Raw genomic sequence first — 16,916 nt, forward strand, 5'->3', positions numbered from 1 at the left:
GCAGATACACATGGTAAAACATTCGACTTGCGTTAGCTCATAAATTGCTACACGTCATCGTCTGCAAGCTAAAATGGACACATCTGCACTGCCCAGTGAGGCGACACTTGTACTAACACCTGGTGGACGGCTGTGAGACGAGGAGATGAGCTGCGGCTTCTGGGCGCGACTGTAACGCTGCGCCCTCGATCAAATAACACTGCACATTGCTGGTGACCCACGTGTTTAGTAGTGACGCAACTGCTAGGATGCAGCTCAACGTCCGCCTTTTGAGAGCGAGAAAATTTTCGCAGTCGGCAGGACTCGAACCTACGCTCCCAGAGGGAATCTGATTTCAAGTCAGACGCCTTAACCACTCGGCCACGACTGCCGGTGGCGGAAGCGACTCCCGACAAGTCAAACCGCCATCTTTAGAAGCAATATGATGGCAGAAAACGGCGTGGCCTCACTCTTTGCTGTAGGGTTTCCATTAGCCGTTACGAAAGTGTACTAATTTTCGCCCAGACAGGGACTTGAACCCAGGACCCTTCGGTTGAAAACCTAACGCTCTACCGACTCAGCTATGCGGGCCCACGCACGAGCATTATCGTACAGCTGCGTGGTGTGCGAGTGTTTCGCATGTCGTAATTGCTGGCTTATGGCTCCAATGGCGACTTCACCGACTTCCCACTGACGCACCGCTGACGCTAGTTTTCTGTCGTCTTAAAACGATGGACATACCTCCAAGCAGCTGCGAGATCTTAAGAAAAGAAAAAAAAAAAAACGCTGCACTACTGCTTTTGCCGCACTCGAATGATTGAAATTGCGATTCTTAAAAAGAAAATGAAATTTTCGAGCACATCTGTGTACTCACCATCTCAGCGACGGCTTTCTGCAGTCCCAGCGTCAGTGCGAGGTTAACCGATAGGCACAGTAAGCAGCGGTCGTCGCGAAAACTCAGTATTCTTAAAACGGAAATTTTCGTCTTGTTGAGAATGGCGTCACTGGTTGCACCCGCATTCGCCCACGCATGTCACATGTGTGCGAAAACGTTTGCTCCTCTTTACGCAAAATCGCACGCAGCCGGTAGGATTCGAACCTACGCTCCCAGAGGGAATCTGATTTCGAGTCAGACGCCTTAACCACTCGGCCACGACTGCCGTTAGCGCGGTGTTCTCCCGACACATGCAACTGCTACCGTATAAAACGCTGTGGTGTCAGAAAACGGCGTAGCTGCATTATTTTCCGTAGCGTTTCCACCGCTACCAGACGAATCGCTACCAAAGTATTAAAATTTCCGCCCGGACAGGGACTTGAACCCTGGACCCTTAGGTTAAAAGCCTAATGCTCTACCGACTGAGCTATCCGGGCTCACACAAGGCTGCAAAATCTCCTACGATGCACAACTATACATTGACTCATGTCCTTTACTGTTGTGCAATCGCTGCATGGGGCCGTTACTAATAAAACGTCGCCTAAATGCTGTCTACAAACTTATCGCGCTAAGCCCGTAACACACTATCGAAGACTGCTGACACACGATGCAACAACAAATTGCACCAGTTGTTACGTCTCATACGTTGGAGCAGAGAATTTACGTGTTTTGTCGACACTCACTGGGCAATTGGAAAATTCACAAGCATTTCGAATGCAATGTTTCCCACGCTTTCGCTCATTTCACGGTTCCGTTGAAGACGTTCTTCACCACCTGACACAGAAAAAGGAATGCAGTCGGTAGGATATTTTTAATTCTTTTGCTTCTAAGGGAGTTAGTTATCTAGTAAGTTCCTCTTGTGGCATGCAATAGACAACCAGAACAGCTACAGGAGAGAGTCATTTTTGTTGTCAGCGGTAGTTGCATTATCTCAAACGCAGAGTAATTCCATTGGCGTCGCATCAAAACGAGTACCTGCCGAAACCCGGGATCGAACCATGGACCTTTAGATCTTCAGTCTAACGCTCTCCCAACTGAGCTATTTCGGCTGACGGCGAAGGTTGCCATTTGCATGTGTTCGTTCACTTCTGCCTCGTTGCCAATTTCACAGTCACCTTCGTCTGATAAGACACAGGGACGCTGAAGGGCGAGCAGCCGATGCAGTGAAGTTCCACACACATTTCTTCAGCTTCCGTCATCGTAACAAGCAAACATGTCGACTCGATTCGTGTGATATTGAATTCGCTGACTTGACGTGACGCCACGCTGACGCTAGAAAACCCGTGCTATATCGATGCCAGGGGCAACTCGTGTGCAGAGAACGAGACACAAGAAGGAGTGAGCCTCTCCACCATATGAGAGGCAGTATCTAGCAGATACACATGGTAAAACATTCGACTTGCGTTAGCTCATAAATTGCTACACGTCATCGTCTGCAAGCTAAAATGGACACATCTGCACTGCCCAGTGAGGCGACACTTGTACTAACACCTGGTGGACGGCTGTGAGACGAGGAGATGAGCTGCGGCTTCTGGGCGCGACTGTAACGCTGCGCCCTCGATCAAATAACACTGCACATTGCTGGTGACCCACGTGTTTAGTAGTGACGCAACTGCTAGGATGCAGCTCAACGTCCGCCTTTTGAGAGCGAGAAAATTTTCGCAGTCGGCAGGACTCGAACCTACGCTCCCAGAGGGAATCTGATTTCAAGTCAGACGCCTTAACCACTCGGCCACGACTGCCGGTGGCGGAAGCGACTCCCGACAAGTCAAACCGCCATCTTTAGAAGCAATATGATGGCAGAAAACGGCGTGGCCTCACTCTTTGCTGTAGGGTTTCCATTAGCCGTTACGAAAGTGTACTAATTTTCGCCCAGACAGGGACTTGAACCCAGGACCCTTCGGTTGAAAACCTAACGCTCTACCGACTCAGCTATGCGGGCCCACGCACGAGCATTATCGTACAGCTGCGTGGTGTGCGAGTGTTTCGCATGTCGTAATTGCTGGCTTATGGCTCCAATGGCGACTTCACCGACTTCCCACTGACGCACCGCTGACGCTAGTTTTCTGTCGTCTTAAAACGATGGACATACCTCCAAGCAGCTGCGAGATCTTAAGAAAAGAAAAAAAAAAAAAAAAAAAACGCTGCACTACTGCTTTTGCCGCACTCGAATGATTGAAATTGCGATTCTTAAAAAGAAAATGAAATTTTCGAGCACATCTGTGTACTCACCATCTCAGCGACGGCTTTCTGCAGTCCCAGCGTCAGTGCGAGGTTAACCGATAGGCACAGTAAGCAGCGGTCGTCGCGAAAACTCAGTATTCTTAAAACGGAAATTTTCGTCTTGTTGAGAATGGCGTCACTGGTTGCACCCGCATTCGCCCACGCATGTCACATGTGTGCGAAAACGTTTGCTCCTCTTTACGCAAAATCGCACGCAGCCGGTAGGATTCGAACCTACGCTCCCAGAGGGAATCTGATTTCGAGTCAGACGCCTTAACCACTCGGCCACGACTGCCGTTAGCGCGGTGTTCTCCCGACACATGCAACTGCTACCGTATAAAACGCTGTGGTGTCAGAAAACGGCGTAGCTGCATTATTTTCCGTAGCGTTTCCACCGCTACCAGACGAATCGCTACCAAAGTATTAAAATTTCCGCCCGGACAGGGACTTGAACCCTGGACCCTTAGGTTAAAAGCCTAATGCTCTACCGACTGAGCTATCCGGGCTCACACAAGGCTGCAAAATCTCCTACGATGCACAACTATACATTGACTCATGTCCTTTACTGTTGTGCAATCGCTGCATGGGGCCGTTACTAATAAAACGTCGCCTAAATGCTGTCTACAAACTTATCGCGCTAAGCCCGTAACACACTATCGAAGACTGCTGACACACGATGCAACAACAAATTGCACCAGTTGTTACGTCTCATACGTTGGAGCAGAGAATTTACGTGTTTTGTCGACACTCACTGGGCAATTGGAAAATTCACAAGCATTTCGAATGCAATGTTTCCCACGCTTTCGCTCATTTCACGGTTCCGTTGAAGACGTTCTTCACCACCTGACACAGAAAAAGGAATGCAGTCGGTAGGATATTTTTAATTCTTTTGCTTCTAAGGGAGTTAGTTATCTAGTAAGTTCCTCTTGTGGCATGCAATAGACAACCAGAACAGCTACAGGAGAGAGTCATTTTTGTTGTCAGCGGTAGTTGCATTATCTCAAACGCAGAGTAATTCCATTGGCGTCGCATCAAAACGAGTACCTGCCGAAACCCGGGATCGAACCATGGACCTTTAGATCTTCAGTCTAACGCTCTCCCAACTGAGCTATTTCGGCTGACGGCGAAGGTTGCCATTTGCATGTGTTCGTTCACTTCTGCCTCGTTGCCAATTTCACAGTCACCTTCGTCTGATAAGACACAGGGACGCTGAAGGGCGAGCAGCCGATGCAGTGAAGTTCCACACACATTTCTTCAGCTTCCGTCATCGTAACAAGCAAACATGTCGACTCGATTCGTGTGATATTGAATTCGCTGACTTGACGTGACGCCACGCTGACGCTAGAAAACCCGTGCTATATCGATGCCAGGGGCAACTCGTGTGCAGAGAACGAGACACAAGAAGGAGTGAGCCTCTCCACCATATGAGAGGCAGTATCTAGCAGATACACATGGTAAAACATTCGACTTGCGTTAGCTCATAAATTGCTACACGTCATCGTCTGCAAGCTAAAATGGACACATCTGCACTGCCCAGTGAGGCGACACTTGTACTAACACCTGGTGGACGGCTGTGAGACGAGGAGATGAGCTGCGGCTTCTGGGCGCGACTGTAACGCTGCGCCCTCGATCAAATAACACTGCACATTGCTGGTGACCCACGTGTTTAGTAGTGACGCAACTGCTAGGATGCAGCTCAACGTCCGCCTTTTGAGAGCGAGAAAATTTTCGCAGTCGGCAGGACTCGAACCTACGCTCCCAGAGGGAATCTGATTTCAAGTCAGACGCCTTAACCACTCGGCCACGACTGCCGGTGGCGGAAGCGACTCCCGACAAGTCAAACCGCCATCTTTAGAAGCAATATGATGGCAGAAAACGGCGTGGCCTCACTCTTTGCTGTAGGGTTTCCATTAGCCGTTACGAAAGTGTACTAATTTTCGCCCAGACAGGGACTTGAACCCAGGACCCTTCGGTTGAAAACCTAACGCTCTACCGACTCAGCTATGCGGGCCCACGCACGAGCATTATCGTACAGCTGCGTGGTGTGCGAGTGTTTCGCATGTCGTAATTGCTGGCTTATGGCTCCAATGGCGACTTCACCGACTTCCCACTGACGCACCGCTGACGCTAGTTTTCTGTCGTCTTAAAACGATGGACATACCTCCAAGCAGCTGCGAGATCTTAAGAAAAGAAAAAAAAAAAAAACGCTGCACTACTGCTTTTGCCGCACTCGAATGATTGAAATTGCGATTCTTAAAAAGAAAATGAAATTTTCGAGCACATCTGTGTACTCACCATCTCAGCGACGGCTTTCTGCAGTCCCAGCGTCAGTGCGAGGTTAACCGATAGGCACAGTAAGCAGCGGTCGTCGCGAAAACTCAGTATTCTTAAAACGGAAATTTTCGTCTTGTTGAGAATGGCGTCACTGGTTGCACCCGCATTCGCCCACGCATGTCACATGTGTGCGAAAACGTTTGCTCCTCTTTACGCAAAATCGCACGCAGCCGGTAGGATTCGAACCTACGCTCCCAGAGGGAATCTGATTTCGAGTCAGACGCCTTAACCACTCGGCCACGACTGCCGTTAGCGCGGTGTTCTCCCGACACATGCAACTGCTACCGTATAAAACGCTGTGGTGTCAGAAAACGGCGTAGCTGCATTATTTTCCGTAGCGTTTCCACCGCTACCAGACGAATCGCTACCAAAGTATTAAAATTTCCGCCCGGACAGGGACTTGAACCCTGGACCCTTAGGTTAAAAGCCTAATGCTCTACCGACTGAGCTATCCGGGCTCACACAAGGCTGCAAAATCTCCTACGATGCACAACTATACATTGACTCATGTCCTTTACTGTTGTGCAATCGCTGCATGGGGCCGTTACTAATAAAACGTCGCCTAAATGCTGTCTACAAACTTATCGCGCTAAGCCCGTAACACACTATCGAAGACTGCTGACACACGATGCAACAACAAATTGCACCAGTTGTTACGTCTCATACGTTGGAGCAGAGAATTTACGTGTTTTGTCGACACTCACTGGGCAATTGGAAAATTCACAAGCATTTCGAATGCAATGTTTCCCACGCTTTCGCTCATTTCACGGTTCCGTTGAAGACGTTCTTCACCACCTGACACAGAAAAAGGAATGCAGTCGGTAGGATATTTTTAATTCTTTTGCTTCTAAGGGAGTTAGTTATCTAGTAAGTTCCTCTTGTGGCATGCAATAGACAACCAGAACAGCTACAGGAGAGAGTCATTTTTGTTGTCAGCGGTAGTTGCATTATCACAAACGCAGAGTAATTCCATTGGCGTCGCATCAAAACGAGTACCTGCCGAAACCCGGGATCGAACCATGGACCTTTAGATCTTCAGTCTAACGCTCTCCCAACTGAGCTATTTCGGCTGACGGCGAAGGTTGCCATTTGCATGTGTTCGTTCACTTCTGCCTCGTTGCCAATTTCACAGTCACCTTCGTCTGATAAGACACAGGGACGCTGAAGGGCGAGCAGCCGATGCAGTGAAGTTCCACACACATTTCTTCAGCTTCCGTCATCGTAACAAGCAAACATGTCGACTCGATTCGTGTGATATTGAATTCGCTGACTTGACGTGACGCCACGCTGACGCTAGAAAACCCGTGCTATATCGATGCCAGGGGCAACTCGTGTGCAGAGAACGAGACACAAGAAGGAGTGAGCCTCTCCACCATATGAGAGGCAGTATCTAGCAGATACACATGGTAAAACATTCGACTTGCGTTAGCTCATAAATTGCTACACGTCATCGTCTGCAAGCTAAAATGGACACATCTGCACTGCCCAGTGAGGCGACACTTGTACTAACACCTGGTGGACGGCTGTGAGACGAGGAGATGAGCTGCGGCTTCTGGGCGCGACTGTAACGCTGCGCCCTCGATCAAATAACACTGCACATTGCTGGTGACCCACGTGTTTAGTAGTGACGCAACTGCTAGGATGCAGCTCAACGTCCGCCTTTTGAGAGCGAGAAAATTTTCGCAGTCGGCAGGACTCGAACCTACGCTCCCAGAGGGAATCTGATTTCAAGTCAGACGCCTTAACCACTCGGCCACGACTGCCGGTGGCGGAAGCGACTCCCGACAAGTCAAACCGCCATCTTTAGAAGCAATATGATGGCAGAAAACGGCGTGGCCTCACTCTTTGCTGTAGGGTTTCCATTAGCCGTTACGAAAGTGTACTAATTTTCGCCCAGACAGGGACTTGAACCCAGGACCCTTCGGTTGAAAACCTAACGCTCTACCGACTCAGCTATGCGGGCCCACGCACGAGCATTATCGTACAGCTGCGTGGTGTGCGAGTGTTTCGCATGTCGTAATTGCTGGCTTATGGCTCCAATGGCGACTTCACCGACTTCCCACTGACGCACCGCTGACGCTAGTTTTCTGTCGTCTTAAAACGATGGACATACCTCCAAGCAGCTGCGAGATCTTAAGAAAAGAAAAAAAAAAAAACGCTGCACTACTGCTTTTGCCGCACTCGAATGATTGAAATTGCGATTCTTAAAAAGAAAATGAAATTTTCGAGCACATCTGTGTACTCACCATCTCAGCGACGGCTTTCTGCAGTCCCAGCGTCAGTGCGAGGTTAACCGATAGGCACAGTAAGCAGCGGTCGTCGCGAAAACTCAGTATTCTTAAAACGGAAATTTTCGTCTTGTTGAGAATGGCGTCACTGGTTGCACCCGCATTCGCCCACGCATGTCACATGTGTGCGAAAACGTTTGCTCCTCTTTACGCAAAATCGCACGCAGCCGGTAGGATTCGAACCTACGCTCCCAGAGGGAATCTGATTTCGAGTCAGACGCCTTAACCACTCGGCCACGACTGCCGTTAGCGCGGTGTTCTCCCGACACATGCAACTGCTACCGTATAAAACGCTGTGGTGTCAGAAAACGGCGTAGCTGCATTATTTTCCGTAGCGTTTCCACCGCTACCAGACGAATCGCTACCAAAGTATTAAAATTTCCGCCCGGACAGGGACTTGAACCCTGGACCCTTAGGTTAAAAGCCTAATGCTCTACCGACTGAGCTATCCGGGCTCACACAAGGCTGCAAAATCTCCTACGATGCACAACTATACATTGACTCATGTCCTTTACTGTTGTGCAATCGCTGCATGGGGCCGTTACTAATAAAACGTCGCCTAAATGCTGTCTACAAACTTATCGCGCTAAGCCCGTAACACACTATCGAAGACTGCTGACACACGATGCAACAACAAATTGCACCAGTTGTTACGTCTCATACGTTGGAGCAGAGAATTTACGTGTTTTGTCGACACTCACTGGGCAATTGGAAAATTCACAAGCATTTCGAATGCAATGTTTCCCACGCTTTCGCTCATTTCACGGTTCCGTTGAAGACGTTCTTCACCACCTGACACAGAAAAAGGAATGCAGTCGGTAGGATATTTTTAATTCTTTTGCTTCTAAGGGAGTTAGTTATCTAGTAAGTTCCTCTTGTGGCATGCAATAGACAACCAGAACAGCTACAGGAGAGAGTCATTTTTGTTGTCAGCGGTAGTTGCATTATCACAAACGCAGAGTAATTCCATTGGCGTCGCATCAAAACGAGTACCTGCCGAAACCCGGGATCGAACCATGGACCTTTAGATCTTCAGTCTAACGCTCTCCCAACTGAGCTATTTCGGCTGACGGCGAAGGTTGCCATTTGCATGTGTTCGTTCACTTCTGCCTCGTTGCCAATTTCACAGTCACCTTCGTCTGATAAGACACAGGGACGCTGAAGGGCGAGCAGCCGATGCAGTGAAGTTCCACACACATTTCTTCAGCTTCCGTCATCGTAACAAGCAAACATGTCGACTCGATTCGTGTGATATTGAATTCGCTGACTTGACGTGACGCCACGCTGACGCTAGAAAAACCGTGCTATATCGATGCCAGGGGCAACTCGTGTGCAGAGAACGAGACACAAGAAGGAGTGAGCCTCTCCACCATATGAGAGGCAGTATCTAGCAGATACACATGGTAAAACATTCGACTTGCGTTAGCTCATAAATTGCTACACGTCATCGTCTGCAAGCTAAAATGGACACATCTGCACTGCCCAGTGAGGCGACACTTGTACTAACACCTGGTGGACGGCTGTGAGACGAGGAGATGAGCTGCGGCTTCTGGGCGCGACTGTAACGCTGCGCCCTCGATCAAATAACACTGCACATTGCTGGTGACCCACGTGTTTAGTAGTGACGCAACTGCTAGGATGCAGCTCAACGTCCGCCTTTTGAGAGCGAGAAAATTTTCGCAGTCGGCAGGACTCGAACCTACGCTCCCAGAGGGAATCTGATTTCAAGTCAGACGCCTTAACCACTCGGCCACGACTGCCGGTGGCGGAAGCGACTCCCGACAAGTCAAACCGCCATCTTTAGAAGCAATATGATGGCAGAAAACGGCGTGGCCTCACTCTTTGCTGTAGGGTTTCCATTAGCCGTTACGAAAGTGTACTAATTTTCGCCCAGACAGGGACTTGAACCCAGGACCCTTCGGTTGAAAACCTAACGCTCTACCGACTCAGCTATGCGGGCCCACGCACGAGCATTATCGTACAGCTGCGTGGTGTGCGAGTGTTTCGCATGTCGTAATTGCTGGCTTATGGCTCCAATGGCGACTTCACCGACTTCCCACTGACGCACCGCTGACGCTAGTTTTCTGTCGTCTTAAAACGATGGACATACCTCCAAGCAGCTGCGAGATCTTAAGAAAAGAAAAAAAAAAAAAAAAAAAAACGCTGCACTACTGCTTTTGCCGCACTCGAATGATTGAAATTGCGATTCTTAAAAAGAAAATGAAATTTTCGAGCACATCTGTGTACTCACCATCTCAGCGACGGCTTTCTGCAGTCCCAGCGTCAGTGCGAGGTTAACCGATAGGCACAGTAAGCAGCGGTCGTCGCGAAAACTCAGTATTCTTAAAACGGAAATTTTCGTCTTGTTGAGAATGGCGTCACTGGTTGCACCCGCATTCGCCCACGCATGTCACATGTGTGCGAAAACGTTTGCTCCTCTTTACGCAAAATCGCACGCAGCCGGTAGGATTCGAACCTACGCTCCCAGAGGGAATCTGATTTCGAGTCAGACGCCTTAACCACTCGGCCACGACTGCCGTTAGCGCGGTGTTCTCCCGACACATGCAACTGCTACCGTATAAAACGCTGTGGTGTCAGAAAACGGCGTAGCTGCATTATTTTCCGTAGCGTTTCCACCGCTACCAGACGAATCGCTACCAAAGTATTAAAATTTCCGCCCGGACAGGGACTTGAACCCTGGACCCTTAGGTTAAAAGCCTAATGCTCTACCGACTGAGCTATCCGGGCTCACACAAGGCTGCAAAATCTCCTACGATGCACAACTATACATTGACTCATGTCCTTTACTGTTGTGCAATCGCTGCATGGGGCCGTTACTAATAAAACGTCGCCTAAATGCTGTCTACAAACTTATCGCGCTAAGCCCGTAACACACTATCGAAGACTGCTGACACACGATGCAACAACAAATTGCACCAGTTGTTACGTCTCATACGTTGGAGCAGAGAATTTACGTGTTTTGTCGACACTCACTGGGCAATTGGAAAATTCACAAGCATTTCGAATGCAATGTTTCCCACGCTTTCGCTCATTTCACGGTTCCGTTGAAGACGTTCTTCACCACCTGACACAGAAAAAGGAATGCAGTCGGTAGGATATTTTTAATTCTTTTGCTTCTAAGGGAGTTAGTTATCTAGTAAGTTCCTCTTGTGGCATGCAATAGACAACCAGAACAGCTACAGGAGAGAGTCATTTTTGTTGTCAGCGGTAGTTGCATTATCTCAAACGCAGAGTAATTCCATTGGCGTCGCATCAAAACGAGTACCTGCCGAAACCCGGGATCGAACCATGGACCTTTAGATCTTCAGTCTAACGCTCTCCCAACTGAGCTATTTCGGCTGACGGCGAAGGTTGCCATTTGCATGTGTTCGTTCACTTCTGCCTCGTTGCCAATTTCACAGTCACCTTCGTCTGATAAGACACAGGGACGCTGAAGGGCGAGCAGCCGATGCAGTGAAGTTCCACACACATTTCTTCAGCTTCCGTCATCGTAACAAGCAAACATGTCGACTCGATTCGTGTGATATTGAATTCGCTGACTTGACGTGACGCCACGCTGACGCTAGAAAACCCGTGCTATATCGATGCCAGGGGCAACTCGTGTGCAGAGAACGAGACACAAGAAGGAGTGAGCCTCTCCACCATATGAGAGGCAGTATCTAGCAGATACACATGGTAAAACATTCGACTTGCGTTAGCTCATAAATTGCTACACGTCATCGTCTGCAAGCTAAAATGGACACATCTGCACTGCCCAGTGAGGCGACACTTGTACTAACACCTGGTGGACGGCTGTGAGACGAGGAGATGAGCTGCGGCTTCTGGGCGCGACTGTAACGCTGCGCCCTCGATCAAATAACACTGCACATTGCTGGTGACCCACGTGTTTAGTAGTGACGCAACTGCTAGGATGCAGCTCAACGTCCGCCTTTTGAGAGCGAGAAAATTTTCGCAGTCGGCAGGACTCGAACCTACGCTCCCAGAGGGAATCTGATTTCAAGTCAGACGCCTTAACCACTCCGGCCACGACTGCCGGTGGCGGAAGCGACTCCCGACAAGTCAAACCGCCATCTTTAGAAGCAATATGATGGCAGAAAACGGCGTGGCCTCACTCTTTGCTGTAGGGTTTCCATTAGCCGTTACGAAAGTGTACTAATTTTCGCCCAGACAGGGACTTGAACCCAGGACCCTTCGGTTGAAAACCTAACGCTCTACCGACTCAGCTATGCGGGCCCACGCACGAGCATTATCGTACAGCTGCGTGGTGTGCGAGTGTTTCGCATGTCGTAATTGCTGGCTTATGGCTCCAATGGCGACTTCACCGACTTCCCACTGACGCACCGCTGACGCTAGTTTTCTGTCGTCTTAAAACGATGACATACCTCCAAGCAGCTGCGAGATCTTAAGAAAAGAAAAAAAAAAACGCTGCACTACTGCTTTTGCCGCACTCGAATGATTGAAATTGCGATTCTTAAAAAGAAAATGAAATTTTCGAGCACATCTGTGTACTCACCATCTCAGCGACGGCTTTCTGCAGTCCCAGCGTCAGTGCGAGGTTAACCGATAGGCACAGTAAGCAGCGGTCGTCGCGAAAACTCAGTATTCTTAAAACGGAAATTTTCGTCTTGTTGAGAATGGCGTCACTGGTTGCACCCGCATTCGCCCACGCATGTCACATGTGTGCGAAAACGTTTGCTCCTCTTTACGCAAAATCGCACGCAGCCGGTAGGATTCGAACCTACGCTCCCAGAGGGAATCTGATTTCGAGTCAGACGCCTTAACCACTCGGCCACGACTGCCGTTAGCGCGGTGTTCTCCCGACACATGCAACTGCTACCGTATAAAACGCTGTGGTGTCAGAAAACGGCGTAGCTGCATTATTTTCCGTAGCGTTTCCACCGCTACCAGACGAATCGCTACCAAAGTATTAAAATTTCCGCCCGGACAGGGACTTGAACCCTGGACCCTTAGGTTAAAAGCCTAATGCTCTACCGACTGAGCTATCCGGGCTCACACAAGGCTGCAAAATCTCCTACGATGCACAACTATACATTGACTCATGTCCTTTACTGTTGTGCAATCGCTGCATGGGGCCGTTACTAATAAAACGTCGCCTAAATGCTGTCTACAAACTTATCGCGCTAAGCCCGTAACACACTATCGAAGACTGCTGACACACGATGCAACAACAAATTGCACCAGTTGTTACGTCTCATACGTTGGAGCAGAGAATTTACGTGTTTTGTCGACACTCACTGGGCAATTGGAAAATTCACAAGCATTTCGAATGCAATGTTTCCCACGCTTTCGCTCATTTCACGGTTCCGTTGAAGACGTTCTTCACCACCTGACACAGAAAAAGGAATGCAGTCGGTAGGATATTTTTAATTCTTTTGCTTCTAAGGGAGTTAGTTATCTAGTAAGTTCCTCTTGTGGCATGCAATAGACAACCAGAACAGCTACAGGAGAGAGTCATTTTTGTTGTCAGCGGTAGTTGCATTATCACAAACGCAGAGTAATTCCATTGGCGTCGCATCAAAACGAGTACCTGCCGAAACCCGGGATCGAACCATGGACCTTTAGATCTTCAGTCTAACGCTCTCCCAACTGAGCTATTTCGGCTGACGGCGAAGGTTGCCATTTGCATGTGTTCGTTCACTTCTGCCTCGTTGCCAATTTCACAGTCACCTTCGTCTGATAAGACACAGGGACGCTGAAGGGCGAGCAGCCGATGCAGTGAAGTTCCACACACATTTCTTCAGCTTCCGTCATCGTAACAAGCAAACATGTCGACTCGATTCGTGTGATATTGAATTCGCTGACTTGACGTGACGCCACGCTGACGCTAGAAAACCCGTGCTATATCGATGCCAGGGGCAACTCGTGTGCAGAGAACGAGACACAAGAAGGAGTGAGCCTCTCCACCATATGAGAGGCAGTATCTAGCAGATACACATGGTAAAACATTCGACTTGCGTTAGCTCATAAATTGCTACACGTCATCGTCTGCAAGCTAAAATGGACACATCTGCACTGCCCAGTGAGGCGACACTTGTACTAACACCTGGTGGACGGCTGTGAGACGAGGAGATGAGCTGCGGCTTCTGGGCGCGACTGTAACGCTGCGCCCTCGATCAAATAACACTGCACATTGCTGGTGACCCACGTGTTTAGTAGTGACGCAACTGCTAGGATGCAGCTCAACGTCCGCCTTTTGAGAGCGAGAAAATTTTCGCAGTCGGCAGGACTCGAACCTACGCTCCCAGAGGGAATCTGATTTCAAGTCAGACGCCTTAACCACTCGGCCACGACTGCCGGTGGCGGAAGCGACTCCCGACAAGTCAAACCGCCATCTTTAGAAGCAATATGATGGCAGAAAACGGCGTGGCCTCACTCTTTGCTGTAGGGTTTCCATTAGCCGTTACGAAAGTGTACTAATTTTCGCCCAGACAGGGACTTGAACCCAGGACCCTTCGGTTGAAAACCTAACGCTCTACCGACTCAGCTATGCGGGCCCACGCACGAGCATTATCGTACAGCTGCGTGGTGTGCGAGTGTTTCGCATGTCGTAATTGCTGGCTTATGGCTCCAATGGCGACTTCACCGACTTCCCACTGACGCACCGCTGACGCTAGTTTTCTGTCGTCTTAAAACGATGGACATACCTCCAAGCAGCTGCGAGATCTTAAGAAAAGAAAAAAAAAAAACGCTGCACTACTGCTTTTGCCGCACTCGAATGATTGAAATTGCGATTCTTAAAAAGAAAATGAAATTTTCGAGCACATCTGTGTACTCACCATCTCAGCGACGGCTTTCTGCAGTCCCAGCGTCAGTGCGAGGTTAACCGATAGGCACAGTAAGCAGCGGTCGTCGCGAAAACTCAGTATTCTTAAAACGGAAATTTTCGTCTTGTTGAGAATGGCGTCACTGGTTGCACCCGCATTCGCCCACGCATGTCACATGTGTGCGAAAACGTTTGCTCCTCTTTACGCAAAATCGCACGCAGCCGGTAGGATTCGAACCTACGCTCCCAGAGGGAATCTGATTTCGAGTCAGACGCCTTAACCACTCGGCCACGACTGCCGTTAGCGCGGTGTTCTCCCGACACATGCAACTGCTACCGTATAAAACGCTGTGGTGTCAGAAAACGGCGTAGCTGCATTATTTTCCGTAGCGTTTCCACCGCTACCAGACGAATCGCTACCAAAGTATTAAAATTTCCGCCCGGACAGGGACTTGAACCCTGGACCCTTAGGTTAAAAGCCTAATGCTCTACCGACTGAGCTATCCGGGCTCACACAAGGCTGCAAAATCTCCTACGATGCACAACTATACATTGACTCATGTCCTTTACTGTTGTGCAATCGCTGCATGGGGCCGTTACTAATAAAACGTCGCCTAAATGCTGTCTACAAACTTATCGCGCTAAGCCCGTAACACACTATCGAAGACTGCTGACACACGATGCAACAACAAATTGCACCAGTTGTTACGTCTCATACGTTGGAGCAGAGAATTTACGTGTTTTGTCGACACTCACTGGGCAATTGGAAAATTCACAAGCATTTCGAATGCAATGTTTCCCACGCTTTCGCTCATTTCACGGTTCCGTTGAAGACGTTCTTCACCACCTGACACAGAAAAAGGAATGCAGTCGGTAGGATATTTTTAATTCTTTTGCTTCTAAGGGAGTTAGTTATCTAGTAAGTTCCTCTTGTGGCATGCAATAGACAACCAGAACAGCTACAGGAGAGAGTCATTTTTGTTGTCAGCGGTAGTTGCATTATCACAAACGCAGAGTAATTCCATTGGCGTCGCATCAAAACGAGTACCTGCCGAAACCCGGGATCGAACCATGGACCTTTAGATCTTCAGTCTAACGCTCTCCCAACTGAGCTATTTCGGCTGACGGCGAAGGTTGCCATTTGCATGTGTTCGTTCACTTCTGCCTCGTTGCCAATTTCACAGTCACCTTCGTCTGATAAGACACAGGGACGCTGAAGGGCGAGCAGCCGATGCAGTGAAGTTCCACACACATTTCTTCAGCTTCCGTCATCGTAACAAGCAAACATGTCGACTCGATTCGTGTGATATTGAATTCGCTGACTTGACGTGACGCCACGCTGACGCTAGAAAACCCGTGCTATATCGATGCCAGGGGCAACTCGTGTGCAGAGAACGAGACACAAGAAGGAGTGAGCCTCTCCACCATATGAGAGGCAGTATCTAGCAGATACACATGGTAAAACATTCGACTTGCGTTAGCTCATAAATTGCTACACGTCATCGTCTGCAAGCTAAAATGGACACATCTGCACTGCCCAGTGAGGCGACACTTGTACTAACACCTGGTGGACGGCTGTGAGACGAGGAGATGAGCTGCGGCTTCTGGGCGCGACTGTAACGCTGCGCCCTCGATCAAATAACACTGCACATTGCTGGTGACCCACGTGTTTAGTAGTGACGCAACTGCTAGGATGCAGCTCAACGTCCGCCTTTTGAGAGCGAGAAAATTTTCGCAGTCGGCAGGACTCGAACCTACGCTCCCAGAGGGAATCTGATTTCAAGTCAGACGCCTTAACCACTCGGCCACGACTGCCGGTGGCGGAAGCGACTCCCGACAAGTCAAACCGCCATCTTTAGAAGCAATATGATGGCAGAAAACGGCGTGGCCTCACTCTTTGCTGTAGGGTTTCCATTAGCCGTTACGAAAGTGTACTAATTTTCGCCCAGACAGGGACTTGAACCCAGGACCCTTCGGTTGAAAACCTAACGCTCTACCGACTCAGCTATGCGGGCCCACGCACGAGCATTATCGTACAGCTGCGTGGTGTGCGAGTGTTTCGCATGTCGTAATTGCTGGCTTATGGCTCCAATGGCGACTTCACCGACTTCCCACTGACGCACCGCTGACGCTAGTTTTCTGTCGTCTTAAAACGATGGACATACCTCCAAGCAGCTGCGAGATCTTAAGAAAAGAAAAAAAAAAAAAACGCTGCACTACTGCTTTTGCCGCACTCGAATGATTGAAATTGCGATTCTTAAAAAGAAAATGAAATTTTCGAGCACATCTGTGTACTCACCATCTCAGCGACGGCTTTCTGCAGTCCCAGCGTCAGTGCGAGGTTAACCGATAG

At 49.2% G+C, this 16,916-nt stretch overlaps 29 non-coding genes across 29 annotated transcripts; all 29 read right to left on the reverse strand.

Annotated features, from left to right (window-relative positions):
- Window positions 1-288: 288 nt before the first annotated feature.
- On the reverse strand, window positions 289-370 carry Trnas-uga (transfer RNA serine (anticodon UGA)). The gene has a single exon. It is a non-coding gene; the product is annotated as a tRNA-Ser (tRNA).
- A 687-nt stretch (window positions 371-1,057) lies between these two features.
- Window positions 1,058-1,139, reverse strand: Trnas-cga (transfer RNA serine (anticodon CGA)). The gene has a single exon. It is a non-coding gene; the product is annotated as a tRNA-Ser (tRNA).
- A 138-nt stretch (window positions 1,140-1,277) lies between these two features.
- Trnak-uuu (transfer RNA lysine (anticodon UUU)) lies at window positions 1,278-1,350 on the reverse strand. Its single transcript has one exon. It is a non-coding gene; the product is annotated as a tRNA-Lys (tRNA).
- Window positions 1,351-1,889: 539 nt separating this feature from the next.
- On the reverse strand, window positions 1,890-1,962 carry Trnaf-gaa (transfer RNA phenylalanine (anticodon GAA)). The gene has a single exon. It is a non-coding gene; the product is annotated as a tRNA-Phe (tRNA).
- A 611-nt stretch (window positions 1,963-2,573) lies between these two features.
- Trnas-uga (transfer RNA serine (anticodon UGA)) lies at window positions 2,574-2,655 on the reverse strand. Its single transcript has one exon. It is a non-coding gene; the product is annotated as a tRNA-Ser (tRNA).
- A 694-nt stretch (window positions 2,656-3,349) lies between these two features.
- Window positions 3,350-3,431, reverse strand: Trnas-cga (transfer RNA serine (anticodon CGA)). Its single transcript has one exon. It is a non-coding gene; the product is annotated as a tRNA-Ser (tRNA).
- Window positions 3,432-3,569: 138 nt separating this feature from the next.
- On the reverse strand, window positions 3,570-3,642 carry Trnak-uuu (transfer RNA lysine (anticodon UUU)). The gene has a single exon. It is a non-coding gene; the product is annotated as a tRNA-Lys (tRNA).
- Window positions 3,643-4,181: 539 nt separating this feature from the next.
- Window positions 4,182-4,254, reverse strand: Trnaf-gaa (transfer RNA phenylalanine (anticodon GAA)). Its single transcript has one exon. It is a non-coding gene; the product is annotated as a tRNA-Phe (tRNA).
- A 611-nt stretch (window positions 4,255-4,865) lies between these two features.
- Trnas-uga (transfer RNA serine (anticodon UGA)) lies at window positions 4,866-4,947 on the reverse strand. The gene has a single exon. It is a non-coding gene; the product is annotated as a tRNA-Ser (tRNA).
- A 688-nt stretch (window positions 4,948-5,635) lies between these two features.
- On the reverse strand, window positions 5,636-5,717 carry Trnas-cga (transfer RNA serine (anticodon CGA)). The gene has a single exon. It is a non-coding gene; the product is annotated as a tRNA-Ser (tRNA).
- A 138-nt stretch (window positions 5,718-5,855) lies between these two features.
- On the reverse strand, window positions 5,856-5,928 carry Trnak-uuu (transfer RNA lysine (anticodon UUU)). Its single transcript has one exon. It is a non-coding gene; the product is annotated as a tRNA-Lys (tRNA).
- Window positions 5,929-6,467: 539 nt separating this feature from the next.
- On the reverse strand, window positions 6,468-6,540 carry Trnaf-gaa (transfer RNA phenylalanine (anticodon GAA)). The gene has a single exon. It is a non-coding gene; the product is annotated as a tRNA-Phe (tRNA).
- Window positions 6,541-7,151: 611 nt separating this feature from the next.
- Trnas-uga (transfer RNA serine (anticodon UGA)) lies at window positions 7,152-7,233 on the reverse strand. Its single transcript has one exon. It is a non-coding gene; the product is annotated as a tRNA-Ser (tRNA).
- Window positions 7,234-7,920: 687 nt separating this feature from the next.
- Trnas-cga (transfer RNA serine (anticodon CGA)) lies at window positions 7,921-8,002 on the reverse strand. The gene has a single exon. It is a non-coding gene; the product is annotated as a tRNA-Ser (tRNA).
- Window positions 8,003-8,140: 138 nt separating this feature from the next.
- Trnak-uuu (transfer RNA lysine (anticodon UUU)) lies at window positions 8,141-8,213 on the reverse strand. The gene has a single exon. It is a non-coding gene; the product is annotated as a tRNA-Lys (tRNA).
- A 539-nt stretch (window positions 8,214-8,752) lies between these two features.
- On the reverse strand, window positions 8,753-8,825 carry Trnaf-gaa (transfer RNA phenylalanine (anticodon GAA)). The gene has a single exon. It is a non-coding gene; the product is annotated as a tRNA-Phe (tRNA).
- Window positions 8,826-9,436: 611 nt separating this feature from the next.
- Window positions 9,437-9,518, reverse strand: Trnas-uga (transfer RNA serine (anticodon UGA)). The gene has a single exon. It is a non-coding gene; the product is annotated as a tRNA-Ser (tRNA).
- A 695-nt stretch (window positions 9,519-10,213) lies between these two features.
- On the reverse strand, window positions 10,214-10,295 carry Trnas-cga (transfer RNA serine (anticodon CGA)). The gene has a single exon. It is a non-coding gene; the product is annotated as a tRNA-Ser (tRNA).
- Window positions 10,296-10,433: 138 nt separating this feature from the next.
- Trnak-uuu (transfer RNA lysine (anticodon UUU)) lies at window positions 10,434-10,506 on the reverse strand. The gene has a single exon. It is a non-coding gene; the product is annotated as a tRNA-Lys (tRNA).
- Window positions 10,507-11,045: 539 nt separating this feature from the next.
- On the reverse strand, window positions 11,046-11,118 carry Trnaf-gaa (transfer RNA phenylalanine (anticodon GAA)). Its single transcript has one exon. It is a non-coding gene; the product is annotated as a tRNA-Phe (tRNA).
- Window positions 11,119-11,729: 611 nt separating this feature from the next.
- Window positions 11,730-11,812, reverse strand: Trnas-uga (transfer RNA serine (anticodon UGA)). The gene has a single exon. It is a non-coding gene; the product is annotated as a tRNA-Ser (tRNA).
- A 684-nt stretch (window positions 11,813-12,496) lies between these two features.
- On the reverse strand, window positions 12,497-12,578 carry Trnas-cga (transfer RNA serine (anticodon CGA)). Its single transcript has one exon. It is a non-coding gene; the product is annotated as a tRNA-Ser (tRNA).
- Window positions 12,579-12,716: 138 nt separating this feature from the next.
- Window positions 12,717-12,789, reverse strand: Trnak-uuu (transfer RNA lysine (anticodon UUU)). The gene has a single exon. It is a non-coding gene; the product is annotated as a tRNA-Lys (tRNA).
- Window positions 12,790-13,328: 539 nt separating this feature from the next.
- Window positions 13,329-13,401, reverse strand: Trnaf-gaa (transfer RNA phenylalanine (anticodon GAA)). The gene has a single exon. It is a non-coding gene; the product is annotated as a tRNA-Phe (tRNA).
- A 611-nt stretch (window positions 13,402-14,012) lies between these two features.
- Window positions 14,013-14,094, reverse strand: Trnas-uga (transfer RNA serine (anticodon UGA)). Its single transcript has one exon. It is a non-coding gene; the product is annotated as a tRNA-Ser (tRNA).
- Window positions 14,095-14,780: 686 nt separating this feature from the next.
- Window positions 14,781-14,862, reverse strand: Trnas-cga (transfer RNA serine (anticodon CGA)). Its single transcript has one exon. It is a non-coding gene; the product is annotated as a tRNA-Ser (tRNA).
- Window positions 14,863-15,000: 138 nt separating this feature from the next.
- Window positions 15,001-15,073, reverse strand: Trnak-uuu (transfer RNA lysine (anticodon UUU)). Its single transcript has one exon. It is a non-coding gene; the product is annotated as a tRNA-Lys (tRNA).
- A 539-nt stretch (window positions 15,074-15,612) lies between these two features.
- Window positions 15,613-15,685, reverse strand: Trnaf-gaa (transfer RNA phenylalanine (anticodon GAA)). Its single transcript has one exon. It is a non-coding gene; the product is annotated as a tRNA-Phe (tRNA).
- A 611-nt stretch (window positions 15,686-16,296) lies between these two features.
- Trnas-uga (transfer RNA serine (anticodon UGA)) lies at window positions 16,297-16,378 on the reverse strand. The gene has a single exon. It is a non-coding gene; the product is annotated as a tRNA-Ser (tRNA).
- Window positions 16,379-16,916: the final 538 nt, after the last annotated feature.

The sequence above is a fragment of the Schistocerca cancellata genome, unplaced genomic scaffold (genome assembly GCF_023864275.1).
Source record: "Schistocerca cancellata isolate TAMUIC-IGC-003103 unplaced genomic scaffold, iqSchCanc2.1 HiC_scaffold_408, whole genome shotgun sequence".
In the NCBI taxonomy this organism is placed as follows: domain Eukaryota; kingdom Metazoa; phylum Arthropoda; class Insecta; order Orthoptera; family Acrididae; genus Schistocerca; species Schistocerca cancellata.